This window comes from Ambystoma mexicanum, chromosome 6p, assembly GCF_040938575.1.
Source record: "Ambystoma mexicanum isolate Mex_15411 chromosome 6p, UKY_AmexF1_1, whole genome shotgun sequence".
NCBI classification, from domain to species: Eukaryota; Metazoa; Chordata; class Amphibia; order Caudata; family Ambystomatidae; genus Ambystoma; species Ambystoma mexicanum.
In genome coordinates this window covers 25,983,152-25,996,942 of record NC_090935.1, presented here as the reverse complement: position 1 = coordinate 25,996,942, position 13,791 = coordinate 25,983,152, and the positions used below count along the sequence as shown (strand labels likewise).

General features: G+C 47.5%; 1 long non-coding RNA gene across 1 annotated transcript; it reads left to right on the top strand.

Annotated features, from left to right (window-relative positions):
• The first annotated feature begins 12,320 nt into the window (after nt 1-12,320).
• On the top strand, nt 12,321-13,528 carry LOC138510863 (uncharacterized). Its single transcript, XR_011280434.1, has 3 exons — nt 12,321-12,520; nt 12,616-12,680; nt 12,771-13,528. It is a non-coding gene; the product is annotated as an uncharacterized lncRNA (long non-coding RNA).
• Nucleotides 13,529-13,791: the final 263 nt, after the last annotated feature.

Genomic DNA, 13,791 nt, shown 5'->3' with positions numbered 1-13,791 from the left:
ATATCTGGACCAACTCATGAACTAGGCAACCTGCTGGATCTTATTTTTCCCCAAGACTCAGTCAGTACAATATTTCCTGGTCTGACCATTTTATTCCTTTTTATTTTGGATTTTGATAGTGCTTCGCCTATTCCCTGTTCCCACACTGTGCTTCAACGTAATTGGCGCCTTATCAGTCACGCACACTGCAGCCGATACTTTAGCCCCACATCCGGGATGTCCTTCTGAGCCATGGTTTAATGAGGATCTGAAGCTTAAGCGCGGGCAAGCGGCGCGTGTCTGCCCCTCCTCTTATTCTATGAATGATGGAGCGATCCTACGCCTTGATACAGCTACGTGTTATAGAGCCATCCACAATGCTGTGTCATTTCTTCACCAATCGTATAGAAAATTCCCTCAATCAGCCGAAAACCACTCTTAAGTATTGTTCCTTCTCTGTCTTCAAACTCTTCTTCCCAAAGTTTTTTTTTTTAAAAACAATTTTATTAATTTTAATCAAACAAAACAACAATACAACCAAACACGCAGTGCATTTCGCAACAAAATAATCATATCAATTCTTAATCTTGGTCACTGCTTCCTTGCCTTCCACCCCCCTTCATGAGCCTGTCTGTTCATTGTTCTATGTATCCGCCGCATGCGGCGGGGTCTCGCTTCCTATACATTCTGTCCAATCTCCAAACAATTCCGCTATTAATGATTTCCATGCCATCAGGGTCCCTGTCTCTTCCTCCCCCCCCCTACAGTGTTCGACTCTTGCCATACCATCGTTTCCGCCTCTGCCCATTTCTGTAACTCCTTCCACCACACCTCCACCCGTGGCCTGTGACAAGACTTCCATCCCATGGCAATCCTTCGTTTAGCAAGCACATATGCCAGATCCTTCAGTTTACCGACATGCTTAAGTTTTGATGATCTGGGGAACCCTCCCAGCAAACAGGCCCAAGCTGTATCTATGATTAACGTGACCCCTTTCTCGGCTAGCTTTTGTGCCACTTCACCCCAGAAACCCTGAATTACTGGGCATGACCAAAACATATGTGTCATATCAGCGTTCTCCTCGTCACATTTGGGACACGCTTGTCGCCCAGAGTTCTCGAACTTGGATATCCTCATAGGCGTCATATATGCTCTGTGTGTAATATATAGTTGAATTTGTTTTAGTCTGGCATTCCTTGACACCTTCTTATGGTATCCCACTGCCCGTTCCCACATCCCATCCTCCATCGGGGTTCCCACTTCCGCCTCCCAATCTAGCCTCAAGTGCGTCAAGTCCTTCACAACCTTAGACATCACCATCTCATACAACCTAGAAATCTCATGCCCCCATCCAATATATCATATATTGCCTCCATAGTGGCATCTGACTCTCCTTCTAATACAGTTTCAGGCCACGTTTCCCGAATTCTCTGCACAATTCTGTGGTATGTGATGTACTGGCCCGCATGCAAGCCTGTTTGCTCCCCAAGGGCCTCAAAGTCCAGAATGGTCCCCACCTGACAGACGTCTCCTAACGTCACCAGCCCCACCGATTCCCAATGGGTCCTGATAATCGCCCTTAACTGCCTATCATCCCCTGCCAACGTGACTAGCGGCACCTGCGGGGAGCATGGAAATGGGTTCTCCATCATCCGGCACGCCCAACGCCACATCCGCCACCCCAGCATCATCATCCTAGGGCGCTCTCTCATTTTGGACTTGGGCAGCCAGATCATCTCTCTTAGGTGAAATGGGGCACAATCATGTCCAAATAACCTAAATTCAGGGGTCACCTCATCTGAAAGCCACTGAGCCACATATTGCAGCTGACTTGCTATGTAATACACCTCAAAATTGGGCAGTTTCATCCCCCCTTTTTCATAAATGTTCTGCAGTTTCCACAGCGCCACTCTGTTCCGGGTGCCATGCCACAAGAAATCCCTACACATACTGTTAAGTTTAGCAAAAAACTTCTTAGGTATCATGTATGGGATATTGCTAAAATAGTGCAGAAGCCTAGGCAGGACCACCCTTTTTAGCATTGCACACCGACCAATCATTGCTAAGGGCAACTTCACCCAAAATAGCATACACTTCTCGATATTCTTGAGCGCCACCTCGGTGTTATGCTTGTGCTCCTCCTCCACCATATGGTACATATCTATCCCAAGATACCGGAAAGAACTGACCTCTCATGGTATTTGTAACACCGGTAACGGTCTCTTAGGGGTTCCCTTATAATCGCCTAGCGGAAACATACTAGATTTTTGGGGATTCACCGCTATCCCGGACAACCCCGCATACCTTCACCTCCAGTATGTACTGGAGATTTTCCTCTGGATACCTTAAGTAGAGCAACACGTCGTCTGCGTATAGGGAGATCAGATCTCGTTCTCCCCCCCCCCTCAATACCTATCATATCATATTGCTGTCTGAGGTATATTGCTAGGGGCTCCAGGGCTAATATGTAGAGCATCGGGGACCAAGGGCACCCCTGCCTTGTGCCTCTACTGAGTTTCCACCTCTCAGATATTACTGATCCCGTTTTAACTCTGGCCAGTGACTCACTATATAGCATCTTCACCCACCTCATATAACCGGGCCCCATACCATACTTCTCCAAGGCCGCCAGCAACCATTGCCACTTGACCGAGTCGAAAGCTTTGACCGCGTCTAAAGACACGATTGCCATTTCGCCTTCAGCCGTACTACCCCACTCAACAACCAGTCGGAGTCGCCTATGATTGAGTTAAATTCCTTTCCGGGACATAGCCCGTCTGGTCAGGGTGTATTAGCTTGCTAATCACTCTCTGCAGTCTGTTTGCCAGGCCAGTTGTCAATATCTTGCTGTCCTGATTCAACATCGAGAGAGGTCTGCAAGAGCCACAACTGTGTGTAGGTTTATTAGGCTTGGGAAGCGGTATATGACCACCTCTCTAAGTGATTCCGGCAACCGTCCCACCTCAAATGCTTCATTGAGCATTTCTAACATCGGAGGAGCACTTCCTCCCTGTAAGTCTTATAAAATTCACTCGGGAGCCCATCCGCCCCTGGGGTCTTGCAAGTAGGTAACTGCCTCACTACTACTTCTAATTCTTCCAGGGTGATTGGTGCATCTAGCTCCTCTCTTTCCTCCTCACTTATCATGGGTAGTCCTATATCTTCTAACGTTTCCATTATTTCCTCCCGGCTGCCCCCTATCTCATCTGCATACAGCACTTTATAATATTCTGCAAACTCCTCGTTGACACCCTCTTGGGTGTCCACTACGCTACCATCTTCCCTCATCGTTCTAATCGGGGGTCTGGGAGCCTCGCTCTTGTATAGCCACGCTAACAATCGTCCTGTTTTATCCCCTCCCGCATGCTGCCTCTCAATATACTTTTTATAGTTAAGGTTGCAGAGTCTCTCCCAGTGTTCGGCACATTTCTGCTGTATCCCAAGTACCCGCTCCATATCTTCGCATCCGCCCTTTAATGCTCCCTCCAGTTCCTCTTCCGTCCGACGTAGGTCGGCTAGCACCCCGCCCTGCAGGCCTTTTGATTTTGCTATGGCAACCCCTTGCATCACTACCTTAAAGGCTTCCCATAAAGTACCTGCCGAGTCAACGCTACCCGTATTCTCCTCAAAGTAATTGGCAATCTCCTCCCTTATATCTTCCCTAAAGATTGGATCCTTGAGCGCCTCAGCACGAAGGCGCCACGTCGGGATCTGTGCCCTCGGGGGGCAGTACTGCCACCCCAAAACCAATGGCGAGTGATCTGAGAGGACCCTTGCCTTATATTTCACCTGAGTAACCTCTGCTATCACATCGACGTGGTGAAGACGTAGTCCAGCCTCGTGTGTAGCTGTTGAGGGGCGGAGTAATGCGAGTATTGCCTTTCTTGGGGGTATCTCCTTCTCCACACATCCACCAGACGAAAGTCATCTAGCAGTGTCTGTAGTGCTTTCGCCGCCGGGGAAGGTCTATCAATCTTGCCATCCGATCCGTCTACGTTGGGATTCAGTACACAATTAAAATCTCCACCCCAAATCACCGCGCTACCCATACATATGCCAAGGTTGGCACACAGAGTCCTGAAATATGCTGCTGTTTCCCGATTGGGGGTGTATGTATTTACAATGCTGATCTCCTTATTCTCCACCAACCCTCTCAGCATAACCATCCTCCCATCCGTCTCCGCTGCCTCCTGCAATGGTTGGAACGGAACGTGCGGCGCCACACAAATTAGTACTCCCCTGGCATACGCAGAGTATGTCGAGCCCACCACCACCCCTTTCCATTTCTTAACAATCAACCCCATCTTCTCCCGTGTCAGATGCGTTTCCTGCAGTAGCGCAATGTCTATCTCTTGCCTTCTTAGATACAGCATTACCTTATTCCTTTTCAAGTAACTGTTAAGTCCCCTGACATTCCACGTGATTATTTTAAGGTCCCCCATGGCTCACTTTCATCCCCCTCGCCCTCCTCCAGCAGATCCCACCCTCCCGCGCGACACAGATTCAACCATCTAATACTTCTATATAGGCTCATTTTCAAACTTAAGCTCCCCACAACTATATACACCCCAAACTTCCCACTCCTCCCCCCACCCACTGCCCATCCCTTACCCAACAACAACTGTTGCCCAGCTCCATCCCTGGATCTCAGGCTCCCCCGCATCTAGCTCTTTCTGGTTTACGCCTGTACTCGAAGCTCCGCAGGGCGAGGGCGCCCTAGTGGCGCACCTACTACTACAATAAATCGGGGGTAGGGTGCTGTTGCCCTGCTGCTCCTACTAAGTTTAAAGTTGACTACACATCGCTATGCAGTTTGCACATGCATTCACGCTACTATATTCAAGTCCTTCAAATACGTTGCGTCGGCATCCACTTATCAAAAAAGAAAAAAAAAAACACATCATTTTGCCACACCCGTTAATCAACGCTTTAACTAAGCACCCCAAGAGTGCCCATCTTACCCTATGACAATGTATATACAATGTCTCAGTCACTTATCCTGTTCCTTTCGGGCCCCCCCCGCATCGCCTTCCAGGCAACCTTGCAAATCCAGCCACGTCGATGCGTCCTCCGAGTGTCAAAAAAGAACATTTTACTCTTGTGCACCACCTTCAGTTTAGCTGGAAGCATATATTTTATCCCAGCCATGCATAGTCTCCTTTTGATAGCCACATAACTGTACCGTTGTCTCTGGACCAGCATTGTATAATCCGGATACGCCGTGATGGTGCTTGAAGCTCTCTCGATTGTCCCACCTTTACGGAAGTACTCCAGTATCTTCTCGCGGTCCTTATAGTTCAATATTTTGGCGATTATAGCGCGGGGAGGGGCCCCTGGTTGCGGTTTTCTCATGAGGGCTCTGTGTGCACGTTCCACTGCAAATCTTTGCGAGAGTTGTTCGGCTCCAATTTCCTGTAAAAGTAAGTTCTCAGCGTAGTCCGTCGGGCCTCGTCCCCCCTCTCCCTCCGGCAGGCCAACTACGCGGATGTTATTCCTCCTAGCTCTACCTTCCGCTTCCTCCGCGCGATTCTCCAGGTTAGCTACTTGCTGTTTCAGTGCATGAACCTCTTGCGCATTGTTGGCGCAAGTATCCAAATTGGTCTTCACTGCACTCTCCAAGCTGCTCGTTCTCTCTGCCAACCCTCTGACATCTTGTTGCAGCAAGGCGACGTCAACGCCTACTGCGTCTATTTTGGCCTGCAGGGAGGTGCGCAGTTCTGCCATCGCTATCCCCCATGAGTCTCTCATTTCCGTGATGGCAGCCAAAATCTGATGGTTTTCTGACGTTAGTGTTTTCTGTCAGTGTCGTCGCTCCCTTAGGCGCCGTGGTCACTGGGGATAGTTGCGCCTTGGCAAACGATTCCCATTGTAGATTGCTTGTTCTTATTCTTACTTGTGGCCCCTCGCCCAGACATCTCAGAGCCTCAGTTTGTGTCTGGGGTTATGCAGTCTCAAATGTATCAATCTTGCTTCTCTAATTCGACGTAGCTCAGAGCGGTATTTCAGGTCTGGATCAATCGTTCAAGAAAATCTCTATTTACGCATGTGTTGGCCAGGTCAGTTTGCGAGTGGATTGGGACCTCCCACGTTGCAGTCAGTTTTATTGCGCTACAGAGCAGTTTTGGACCATTTCCAAGCGTGCGCTTGTCCGGATCGGCTGTCGGATCCCGGAGCACATAGAGAAAGCAGCCTATTCCATGGCTGCCAAGCCACGCCCCCCTTCTTGGCTTAACCTTTTTGGCCCCTTCCCCATAGTCAGAAGCACTTTGGGCGTGGGTGCGGCGCGTGCAATCATGTCCCTTAAGGGCTGTGCACTATTTTAGTCAATTGCGTACAAGCTGTAGTTATAGCAGGTCCAGGCACAATTTTATGGCTAATGCAAATGTGTTATCTCCACCTTTCACCGCTATTCTCGGTGTGCCCGTGTGGATTCATATGCATTGTGCATTGTCTCCAGGTGGGTTGTGTCCTCCCACGTTTTAAGTTGGCACTATGCCGGTCCCTTTGTTCTTTGAACAGTCCGATTTGCCACGTATTAATTGTTTGAAGTGACCTTGGTTTGCTTAATGATGCTCCGCGAGCGGTTGCAGCCGTGGGCTCATGGGGCTCTCAGTGTTCACCCGAGGCTTCCCCGTCTCTTACCAGCTGCGCACCCCGCTATTATTTGGCGCGAAAACCTCTCTGCCGTTGTCAATTCAACCCAGTATTGGTTGTATGCTGCAAGGGGCGCCTCTATGTAATGCCCGCGTTGTTGTGCTCGCGCTTGTGTGATGGTAGCGCTTCACTTCAATTATTTTAGCATTTGATTCTGCCTATCGCGCAAGAAAAACGTCCAGCAGGCTGTGCAGCTCCTCTTTTCTATTCGGTCTAACGCCCAATAAATCTCTCGACTCAGAAAGCCTCCTCAATACAGCTGTCTTGCTCGCGCGGGTGCCCCCATGTATTAATGGTGCGCCCGATGCGCCTTCATGGAACTTTCGTTTCCTGTCGGCATTACTCCCGGCAGCTGTTGTGTGCACAGGCCATCCGCCGCACCTCTGCTGTTGTCATGCGGCCCCAGCGCCTTCAACGTGTCTTCAGACACGGGCAGCCGGGAGCCACTCGCACAACTGTCCCCTGTAGCTGAGGGGGCCGCGCAGGCTCCAGACGCCGGTCCCCTCCTTTCTCAACGTGCGGATCCCGCACTCGAAACCTGTGTCCACCCGCTGCTCTGTGCCCGACACGGTAGCACGCGACCTTGCTATCAATCGCCACTCACCGTTCTGAAAGCAAAGGTCCACGCGACCTCCAGGATACAATGTTTTCGCATTCGCTTCACGCGCGGGTTTTATTCAGCGGATCTTGCCATCGCAGCCGCTCTTCCTTTGTTCCCCGCCATCTTAGATATTTTGTTTCAGGGATGCCGAGAGCTTCGATGGCAATTTCACCCCTCCTGCTTACACGATCAGCTCAGTTTTCATAGTGGTGGCAGAGCATCCGTTTGCACGCTCGTGTTTCCATTCCTGAAGTAGGTTGTTCATTTTAAATGCATGTTCTTACGGATCGATGTCGGATCCCTGGAGCAGCTCTTACAGGCACGTCCTATTACATGGCTAGTTAGCCACGCCCCCAACTCTTCTTCCCAAAGTTCCATTCGTCCATCGCAGTCACTTTGTGACTCTTTGGCTAATTTCTTTGTTCAGGAAATTATGGATATTCGGGAATCTATCTCTCATTCTGGTCTAAAGACCGGCAGGTTTGCTGTTAGCACCCTTTCTTTGCAAAGCTTGGCTTAGACAGACTAGCCAAACCCTCGGCCGCCACTGAGGAACCTGAAATCTAAAGGTCGAGAGAGGTGCATCTACTAGGCACACTTGGACATATTCCTTTTAACTACGAAGACCTTGTATCAACAGAGTGGGAAGGCAGACTCGGTTCACCAGTCGCTATAATCGGACAAGGACATATGTACTTAGAAATCTTCTTGTACACTTGTAAAAATTGTTTTTACTATTAAAGCAAGTAAAATTAAAAAAATAAGACTAGACAAGGTCATCCTTCACTTTGCCTCTCGGCTGGTTTTGAGCCAGGTCCTTGCAGCCTCAGCGCAACTGAAATCATGGGGCTTTTTTATAACGCCTTCTTTGGGGACCCAACATCCTTCAGCCCGGCTCCCTATTCTGGTCACTTGTGCTGTTAATTCCACTACCTAGCCTTCAAGAGCAGCGCAACTTCAACCTATTCTAACAATGACTTCTACAAGAGATGGCTTGGCTGGGCGACTTGCTACAAATCACCCAACAGGAAATATGGATGCTAAAGACGACATGGACTGGAACTGATAGCGGCATGCCTGGATGCACATAAGAACTAGCAACTAGAACAGAACATATCAGCCTTGTTCACACCAATCAAGTGCCTGTTATGGAATTCTAGAGGTTATGCCAAATTACTAACTCCGAGAATTTCACCAATCCCTGAGGCCGACTTCTTTTGCATACAAAATTGACAGATTGAGAGCAGGTGCAAGTGGATCTAGGTCACCTGCCCTAAGCCCTGCCTAGTTTCTTAGCCCTGCCTCTTCTTTTCTGCTCTTAACGGTTAGATCAAGGGTGTCTCTCGGCCGGGCGTCCAAGCAAAGGACAGACGAAGAAAAGGGCAATTCCTGTTTGGGCCTGTTCGGACCAGGAGGACCCAGGGCCTGAACCCCTGCTCAGACAGCAGGTAAGCATGCACCAACATGCATTTACTCCCTCTGTCTCCACAGGCCATCCGCACCATAATCTGGGAACGGCAACATCAACTTCTCCGGTGCTGGGGTGAGGACAGGTGCTCTGTGGCACAGTAAGATGTGCATTTGTAAAGGTTTTATTCTCGTGCCACAGGGTGTGTGCAACTCTGTATCGCGTGTGCCTCGTGCACACCCTTTCCATCCTCCTGCACCCACGTGCCCCCTTTGCTCTTACTCATTGACTGCCCTGTTTTGCATTCTATTGCTTTTGTTCTCTTGTATTCTTCCCTCGTCTAGGTTTACATTTGTGGACTGCTTTGTTCTTTTGTATATTGTTCTGTGTTCTGCTGCGCTCCACTCACCTCTAGGTTCTCTTTTTAATGACTGCTCTGTTCCTGATGCCCTAGTAACCTGATTTTCTTACCGTACTGCCTTGTTTTCTGCCTGCTCGTCATCTGAGCTCTTATCTACTTAGTCAATCTTCCACTATTGTCTCGTTTGCCTGCACCCCACCTTGCGTCTTCCCCAGTGTCTTCCCCCAACTTTCCCCTCCACCCCTCTTCCCCCACCTTCTCTATGGTACTCTGTTTCTCCTATCTTTTTAAACTGCTACTCTATCGACTATCATGCTCTCCTCAGTAAGTCTGGTAGGAAGAAGTTCAAAAAGGATATCCTGGTCTCCAACCCAGGCATATTGCTGACACCTATACCAGTGCTTCCTCCAGACAGACCCTCACTTTGTCGTTCCCTCGCCAGACCTATGTACTCTTCATATGGTCTCTGTGCTCTCTCCTTCTCCCATTAATGGTGGCATCCAGTGGGAGGCCCTCCTGGCCCCCTTCCACTCCTCTAAGGTAATCATTAATGTTTACCTGAACAGCACCGTCTTGGTCCAGGCCAACCTTCTCCTCTTTGATCGACACTTCCCGCGCCCCATCAATTTTCTTTCTTCTCCTGCTGTCTCTTCTTTCCTTTCTTCGGCATCCTTGCTTCTCCCCTGGCTGCCTTGCCCCTACCCCCTCAGGCTCCACCTATACTCCGCAGGGCGTACCTCTGATTTGTACCCCTCCCCGGAAGTCTTTCAAGGTTTGCAACCTTCTCCATATTGGCACTCTCAACTCTCGCTCAGCTGTCAAACACTCCACTGACATCTGCCACCTCCTTGAAGAACTTTATCTCGATGTCCTCTGTCTCACTGAGACATGGTTCACGGCCAGCTCTGTCACAAGCTTTGACACTCTCCTCCCTAATGGCTACAAGACCCTCTGCGCGCCCAGATCCAACCGTTCCGGAGGGGGTGTAGCCTTGATCTTTCCAAAGTGGATTCCTGCCTCTGTCATTCCTATGCAGGCCTACTTATCTTTCGAATGCCTTGTCTACAGGCTCTCTCTCCCCTGGCCACTCTCTTACCGTGGCTATCTATCGGCCACCTGGTCAGATCTCCTCCTTCCTCTGAGTGAGCCGACCTCTCCTCTTCCCAACTGGCCTAGACCACTCGAATCCTCATTCTTGGAGACTTTAACATCTACCTGGATGCTGCCTGTCCCTCCTCTGGACTAAAATTACAATTGAATAGGTACAAAGAAGAGTGCTCTAATGAAAACACACTGTTTCACCCCTTATTACCCTCTGCATTAAAGGAGAAAAAGAAAGAAACTCACTTTTTTTGTTGTTTGGAGAAAATAATAGTTTGTTTATCTATGCGGTTGTAAAAATCAACATAGAGTGAACAGTTCTCCAAACAACATAACATCACACGGTTTAATGAAACCAACCGTACAGGCTTATAGGATATATTTACAAACACATGGGGTCACATAGTTTGACACAACAGTCGTGTAAGTAATACAAACTCAATCAAAATACATAGTTTGTTATGGTGATTCATATACTTCAGTATAAAACAACACAATTAGACAAAGTAAGCAACAACAGACAAAAAAAGGGGTTCGTGAATTGACAATTGGTAGTGGACAGTGACAATGCACTGTTGTTCGGGGTGCGTCTACACCAAGGTGTTTCGGCCGTTTAGGTGGACCAATTATGTCCCAGCATATGTATGGCCTTCATCAGGACAAAGTGCTGCACGGGGTGGAATAGGTGCTGCAGGGGAAAGGGAAAAACTCGTCAGGGGAGTGTGTTCGAGCGTGTATCATTTAAACAAAGGAATAAATCCAATACTGTGAGGCTACAGCTTACCTGTGGATAATTATTTCCACTGGCACGAATTTCTAGTATTACGCCAGGCGTGGGAAGGATCTTAGTGTAATCCTATTAAAAAGCAAAGAAGGGCACTCAATAGTGATCTGGTGTCTTACAGGACCGATGTTCCGATATTCGCATCTTGATGGCCCGTATGGTTTTGCCTACGTATATCAGGTTGCAAGGGCATTGTATCACGTAGATCACTCCCTTCGTGTTGCAGTTAGTGAAATCATTCATGGTCCATTTTACTCCGTGATGTTCAAAAGTTTTTTACTCCGTGATGTTCAAAAGTTTTTTTCTGTAGAGTTAAAGGGCATGCTACACGGAGTAAAATGGACCATGAATGATTTCACTAACTGCCATACGGGCCATCAAGATGCGAATATCGGAACATCGGTCCTGTATCAGGAACAAAGTTGCCGACAAGCCACTAGTAGAACATTTTACCAACAAAAACCACAAAGATACAGATCTACGATGGTTCATTCTACAAAAAGTAACACCTGCAAAGCGGGGGGGAGACTTAAATAAAACACTGACGCAATTAGAACAGCGTTGGGTCCACAAACTAAACACTGTGCACGCAGGTTTGAATATTGCGGTAGAATGGAAATCTTTTCTGTAGATCCCAAACATTGGCAGCGTCATCATGTATATGCACCTGTAAAATGCCTATGACCTGCGGTCAAGAAATGTAATATGAAATCTCTACCAAAGGGCTATGAATGAATTAAGATGCCTATCAGTGTCTATCAGCTGTAAAGATTTCCAACAATGTCGAATGGCATGCATAACACTGAATTGACTGGGCCACTCGAACCATGTGTACAAATTGTCCCTTGTCGAACATGTGTACAAATTGTGCTATGTTACTATGTGGATTTGTTTTCCATTACTAAAAGCATGTCAACATCACGTCATGTCACTACCCTGCCAGTCATTTCAAGCACAAGGAGCGCTTTCAGTGTTCTAATTTATTTTAATTTCCCTTTAGTTTCACTAATACGCCCTGTTCTTCAACAAGGCTTCTGAGGTTACCATGGAAACCATTTTTCAAGTTTACACTTCTAAATTACTTTTATAGACAGGCCACACCATGGCTAAGACTGATAAATGTTTATTTTTTCAATCCGAGCATTAATGGTGGAGTTATTTGTCTTTTTTGGACGCACTCGATCCAACATGGCCGACATAGATATCATTTTTCAAATTTACATTCTAAATTACGTTTTTAGATTGGCCATACCATGGCCAAGACTGATAATAGTGTATTTTTCCAGTCCGAGCCCTAATGGTTGAGTTATCTGTCTTTTTCGGACGCACTCGATCCAACATGGCCGACGTAGATATCATTTTTCAAATTTACATTCTAAATTACGTTTTTAGATTGGCCATACCATGGCCAAGACTGATAATAGTGTATTTTTCCAGTCCGAGCCCTAATGGTTGAGTTATCTGTCATTTTCGGACGCACTCGATCCAAAATGGCCGCCGTATAAATAGAAAAGGCTCCTAGCAACAGCGTTACTAACGCTATGCCGCCAGGCCCCTTTCGAGCCCCGGAGTGAGTCAGCACATCCCTACAGCGCTCTCCACTGGCCCGCTATTCGTGATTCATGCACAAAGGTAAGATCTTTGTAGACACACCACCATTAGGTCAGGCATTTTGTTCCCTGAGTGGAACCCCCACTAATATGCACCTTATTCATTTATGTGTTCAGGTTCCCGCGCGAGGACAGCATATTTAAATCAGAGTCCATCCCACTCCAAGATCCTCACAAGTGAGGTAAGATTGGTTGACCTATAACTCATTTGTTATTTAAGTATCTGTAAGACACCAGATCACTATTGAGTGCCCTTCTTTGCTTTTTAATAGGATTACACTAAGATCCTTCCCACGCCTGGCGTAATACTAGAAATTCGTGCCAGTGGAAATAATTATCCACAGGTAAGCTGTGGCCTCACAGTATTGGATTTATTCCTTTGTTTAAATGATACACGCTCGAACACACTCCCCTGACGAGTTTTTCCCTTTCCCCTGCAGCACCTATTCCACCCCGTGCAGCCCTTCGTCCTGATGAAGGCCGTACATATGCTGGGACATAATTGGTCCACCTAAACGGCCGAAACACCTTGGTGTAGACGCACCCCGAACAACAGTGCATTGTCACTGTCCACTACCAATTGTCAATTCACGAACCCCTTTTTTTGTCTGTTGTTGCTTACTTTGTCTAATTGTGTTGTTTTATACTGAAGTATATGAATCACCATAACAAACTATGTATTTTGATTGAGTTTGTATTAATTACACGACTGTTGTGTCAAACTATGTGACCCCATGTGTTTGTAAATATATCCTATAAGCCTGTACGGTTGGTTTCATTAAACCGTGTGATGTTATGTTGTTTGGAGAACTGTTCACTCTATGTTGATTTTTACAACTGCATAGATAAACAAACTATTATTTTCTCCAAACAACAAAAAAAGTGAGTTTCTTTCTTTTTCTCCTTTAATGCAGAGGGTAATAAGGGGTGAAACAGTGTGTTTTCATTAGAGCACTCTTCTTTGTACCTATTCAATTGTAATTTTTGTCTTAAAGTAACCCTCCTGGGTAGAATAGGTCCATAACCAGGAGCCCATCTTTTGAACCTCCTCTGGACTATTTTGTGACATCGGTCTCTTTCTATTCTCCCCTTTGGCCTGACTCTCTCTGCAGGGCACACTTGATCCCCCTCACCAGTCCTCTTTCCTGGACTGATCACTTTCTCCTTTCCTCTCATCTCTCCCTCTCTACCCCTCAGTCCAAGCCAACTCCAGCCCTGTCACCTACCTTCTCGGTCATCCGACCCATGAAGCGTGTGTCAGTTGAGGCTTTCGCCACCACTTTCTCTCCCCCC